Here is a 6057-nt window from a genome sequence, read left to right on the forward strand (position 1 = left end):
AAGAAAAGGGAAAACACATACCTTCAAAGCAAGAACAATGTGCTTTGCTTAAATGAATGATGTATTCCAGGTAAGCTCCTAAAAGAACTGAACTCAAGTCCATGGAGGATTTTACCTGGCTGGGGGAGGACCAGCATTCTCACCCTTGACAGTGGACAGAGGTCTCCCTCCCCAGAGGTCTTCATCAGGCCGAGGGACCCAGTGTGCCAGGGTCTTGCTGCTCAGAAGTCTGGACACAGCACAGACACACTGCTTTAAGTTGAGTAGACCTAGAGTTGTGATGCAACCCTAGAAAGCCACTGGCACCACCGGGAGTCACCTTCCAGGTCCCTCTCTTAGATGTCATCAGTACTTGGCTGCCACCCATAACCAGTGGGAGCACCAGCAAGTCACAAGTGTAAGCCGAGTTCACAGAGCTGTCCACATGTGTGGACTTTCCCCAGGGGCCACATGACAGGTCTCATCTTGCTGTATTCCAAGTACACATGACTGGAAGCCAGGAGCTGGCCCCAAGCACCAGCTGGGTTCTCAGCATCCAGGTCTCAGGTGGGGAGAGAAAGAAGAGAGCATTCAACAGCAAAGGGTCTTAACTTTCTCTAACCTCACCCACTAGTTCAAAGGCAAGATCAGCCTTGCTGGATGACATGGTGACAAATCCATTATTATGGTGGACACAGGAGGAAAAGCTCAGGCCAGGGACCTTGAAATTAAGAGATGGAGTAAGAGAAGAAAAGGGTTCCATTGTCACAGACTGCTCAGTGTCAGTGCCACAACCAACTCTCACAAAGCTCTGGCAGTCTTGGCATAAATCTAGGTTACCTCTCATGAGGCCAAAGCAGAAAGCTCTGCATAAAATGTATGATCATGTTTTCTTTTTTAAATATTTTTATGGTGATAACATATATACAACATAAAATTTCCCATTTTCACTACTTTCAAATATAGAATTTACTGGTATTATTACATTCACAATGTTGTACCACCAGCACCATTCCTCACCACCAAACCTTTCCAATACTCTGAACAGAAATCTGTGCCAATTAGGTAATAACTCCCTGTTTCCTGCCCAACCAGATGCCCACTGCCTGGGCCCTGATAACCTGTAACTTACTTTCTGTCTATTCAACAATCACATTTTCTTTAATGGACTTGATTGATTCTTCCACCTCTGGTTTCATAATTTGTGTCCCATGAGGAAGATTTCTTTCAGGTTATGCTAATGCTTTTAGCAACCACAAACTGTTGGAAATGAAAACAGAATAAACAGGAAAATTGCATTATTAGTGTCAGGAAGCATTAAAAAGTTTTTGTGATACTTTCATACTTAAAGAAGAGTTGAAAAAATAATACAGAGTTCCCATACCTTTTGCCAACTACCCTAAGAACTCACATAATCATCAACTATCAAAGTTAGAGAATTAGCCTTGGCACAATATTATTTAATTAAATTACAGAATTCATTTGTATTTCACCAGTTTTCCACTAATGTCTTTTTTAAAAAAAGCATTTATTTATGGAATTAATAATTACATCCATAGGGTTAAACATTCAAGCAGTATGAAAATGAGCAGAGAGCAAAAAAGTAAGTTACCCTCTCCAGAGACAGCCATTCTTTAACATCCATATATTAACTAGTGTTCCATACTTGTTAACAGTCCTTTTTTGTGGTAAAATTTGTGTAGAATGAAATGCACAAATATTTATGTGTTAAATAAGTTTTGACAAATGCATATACTTGTATAATCTACTAAACTATAGCATATTACCATTCTTCCCTAAAGTTCTCTCAAGGTCCTTCTTAGTTGACCTCAGCTTCTAGTCACCTTAGATGAAGTCAGGGTTTTGAAATTTTCAATATAAATTAGATTCTCTAAAATTTCATATAAATGGAATTATGTAATAAATACTCTTCTGTTTTCTTTCACTTGGAATAATGTTTTTGAGATTTATCCATGTTGTGTATTTCTGTTCTTCATTCCTTTTTATTGCAACAGAGTATATTATCTCATCACTATGCTATTGTTTAGCTGTTCCTCTGTGATGGATACTTGAGTCATGGCCTTCAGATTTTAGCTGCTATGAATACAATTTCTATAAGCACTTAATTCAGATCATTTTTTTTCAGATATACACTGATTTCCCTTAAGTAAATACCTAAATGTAGGGTCCTTAGACCATAGGAGTAGGTGCATATTCAATTTTATATGATTTTCTTATATAAACAGGTTGTACCATTTCCACTAATGCCTATTTTAAACTATTGTGCCCCGTTGGGCTTCTCCAATCTCTTTGCAAAATGTCACAGTACATTTCTGACTGTGAGAATTTTACAGGTGACTTTTATGGAAGTGCCTTCAGTTGGGTTCATCTGCTGCTTTCTCATGGTGAGTCTGAGGTTGCGCCCCGGTGGGTAGGACCCCACCCAGGTTATCACATCAGGGTTACCTGGTGGGATGCCCTGTCACTGTAGGCTAACTTCAATTGCTCTGCTAAACATGGCTGGACAGGGTTCTCTACTGGAAAGTTACAGATTTTTCCCTTTGAAATGACAAAATATGTAGGGGGATAGACTTTGCAAATATCTTGTTTCTACTTAAACTTTCTCCCACTAATGTTAGCATCCTTTGGTTGGTCTTACCCATGGAAATTGCTCTCAAATGGTGATGTATTTAATTCATTACTTCCGAATGTATTAACTGGAATTCTGTAAGGATTGTTGTTTCTTCTCCCCAAATATTTGGTTAGTTGCGCATTTACATCAGTGTGGGCTTGTAGGTGTTCGTCTTTTTCTTTGAGTTATAATTTAACATGATCATTATTTTATTACTCTAATTCTCCCATTTTTGGTCATTGGGAGCACTTTCAGGTAGGTCTCTCTCACTTTGCTGTACATCTTCCTGGTTTTGTTGATTGATTTTATTTGTTCCTGATGTTCTATATCACAAGATGTTCCCAGCTCATTTGGCATTTTCCCTGCCCTAGCCATGAATTAATCCACTCTGCAAGGAGCCCTGGTTCCTTTTCTGGGTTGAAAACCTCTCAACTCTGAAATCTCTCAGCCATTGAAACTTTATTTTGCCTCATCTCTTTCTTCCCTCTTTTGGTCAAAAAGGCTTTCTCAACCCCATAATTCTGGGTCTGGGCTCATCCCAGTGTTTCTGTCCCTCATTGCTGGGGAGAATTTCACCCCTGGGAGTCATGTCCCACATAGGAGGGAGGTCAGTGAGTTCAAGTGCCAAGTTGGCTTAGAGAGAGCCCACATCAGAGCCACAAAAGTGGCTCTCTGAGGGTGACTCTTAGGCATAATTATAAGGAGGCTTAGCTTGTCCTTTGCAAAAATAAATTTCATAGGGAAAGCCCCAAGATTGAGGGCTCAGTCTATTGAATTGGTTGTCCCAATTGCTTCCAAGAATATCAGGAATTCCCCAAATGGGGAAGTTGAATATTCCCTCATTTCTCCCCTATCTCTCAAGGGACCCTTGCAAATACTTTTTTATTCTTTTCCCAAATTCCCCTGGGATATATCAGGGCATCACACTAACCTGTGAAAACCAACAATATCTCATACCTTAATCAAGATTCCATATAATTATGGTGTTCAAATAAACTGACCATAAAGTTAAATTAGGTAATGTGCTACCCAAAATATAAATTTTGCACCAAATAAACACCTTTTACTTTGGCCTGACACAGAAGCTGGAATTTTAAAATATGGACCATATTATTCTTTACTCTGTATTCTGACTTACCTTAGCCCTATCCAGATTAGCTTTATTCATATTTCTAGTAGAAGTATGATCACTTTTTTGATTTTTTTTAACAGTTTCTGCACAGGGTACTACTGACTTTCATAGCTTCAGAGCCCTAACTCTGAATTTCAGTTGTCATATAAGTACCTGAAGTTATTGGGAATGACCAAGTTATTAAAAAATAGCTCAGTATCTCAGAGTTTAGAAATAACAGTTACACTTCTTGAATATATGTGACTGCTATATGAGTTTACAATCTAGGACCCTCTACAATAGACTCCAATCTGATAACCCGTGCTCTCAACTTTAGTTCACCAAGTTTTTATATTATAGTTAGTCCATATAATTGAAGCATGATAATATTGCCTTTTTGTTTCTGACATTTCATTCAACATATAGTCTTCAATGTTCATTCATCTAATTGATTTGCATACTTCTCAACTTCCTTCCTTTTTGCAGCAACTCAGTTGTCTGTATACACCACAGCTCCCCCTTCCATTTCTCAGCTGTTGTACCCTTGAGTCACCTCCATCCACTGTGGATTGCTACCATAAACACCACTGTACAAGTGACCATTCGTGTCCCCACACTCAGTTCCTCCAGATATATACTGATCAACAGGGTTGCAGGATCATATGGCAACCCCTCCCTTAACCTCCTGTAGAGCTACCATACTGACCTCCAAGGGGCTGCACCAGTCAGTTTCCCTACTGACAGTGAATAGATACATCTCCTTCTCCACATTTTATCTAGCACTTGTTTCTCTCTGTTCATTTTTAAATGGTTTTATTTGCACTTCATTCAATCTAACCTAAGTAAAAAATCAATGGTTTCTGGTATAATCAGTGCATTAGTTTGCAAGGGCCCAGAATGTGATATTCCAGAACTGGAATGACTTTTTAAAAGGGGGATTTAATAAGTTATAAGTTTATAGTTCTAAGCTTATAAACACGTCTGAACTAAGGCATCCAAGGAAGATACCCTAATTCAAGGAACTTCAATGGGTCAGGAACACCTTTGTTGTCTGGGAAGTTGCATGACTGGTGTTTGCTGGTCCCTGTTGCTTTCAGCCTCTGCTCATGTGGAGGTTCCTCACTTTACTCCTACATTGTTGGCTTCCATATCTTGGGTTCCCTTGGCTCTCTCCAGTTTCTGGCTTGTTTAACATCTCATGGTGATGTCTGCTGGGCTCCAAGCATCTCCAAACAACTGTGTGTCTGTTCTCCACATGTCAGCATCTGTGTCAGCTCTCCTTTGAAGTGTCTGTTAGCTCTGAAGCTTCTGTCATTTCTAGCTCTCTCCAAAATATTTATTCTTTTAAAGGATTCCAGTAAACTAATCAAGACGAACCTGGAATAGGTAGATTCACATCTCCATCTAATCAAACATCACCCTCACAACTGGATGTGTCACATCTCTGTGGATATAACCTAATCAAAAGTTTCCAACCTACAGTATTGAATCAAGATTAAAAGAAATGACAGCCCCACAAGACCGATCAAGATTAAAACATGGCTTTTCTTGGGTGCACAAAAACTTTCAAACTAGCACAATCACATAGCCATGACTTACCATCACAATTTATATGAAAGCACTTCCTTTTCTTCTGCAAAAATCCCGTACCCCTCCCCCATATCCCCCACTTGTTGACATTTAGTTTTATCATACTTTTGTTTCACTCAGTGGAAGTATATTACAATGTTGCTGTTAACTATAGACCTTAGCTTGCATTGATTGTATTTTTCCATATACCATCCCATTTTCAACACCTTGCAATGTTGACATTTGTTTGTTCTCCCTCATGCAAAAATACTCTTATGCATTCTAGGCATTCATAGGTTATACTGTCTCAGTCTTTGTCCTCTATCTTTCATTTCCATGTTATACAATCCCAAGCCCTTCTCCCCCAACCATACTCACACTCAGCTTTGTACAGTGTACATATACTGTTGTGCTACCATCAGGTACTACTATGCTATACATTTCTGAATGTTTACAATCAATCCTGTTGCACACTTGGTACTTCTTCAGCACCAATTGCTCAATCTCTTCCCTCTTCCTATCTCTTAATGACCGGTGTTCTTAACTTTATCTCTCAAATTTCACTCATTAATGTTAGTTCATATTAGTGAGAACATATGGTATTTGTCTTTATGTTTCACTCAGTTTAATGTTCTCAAGTTTCATCCATGTTGTTACATGCTTCATGACTTTGTTCCATCTTACAGCTGCATAATATTTCATCATCTGTATATACCAGAGCTTGTTTAGCCACTCATTCACTGATGAACATTTGGGCTGTTTCCAT

The sequence above is a fragment of the Tamandua tetradactyla genome, chromosome 26 (assembly GCF_023851605.1).
Source record: "Tamandua tetradactyla isolate mTamTet1 chromosome 26, mTamTet1.pri, whole genome shotgun sequence".
Taxonomy (NCBI): domain Eukaryota; kingdom Metazoa; phylum Chordata; class Mammalia; order Pilosa; family Myrmecophagidae; genus Tamandua; species Tamandua tetradactyla.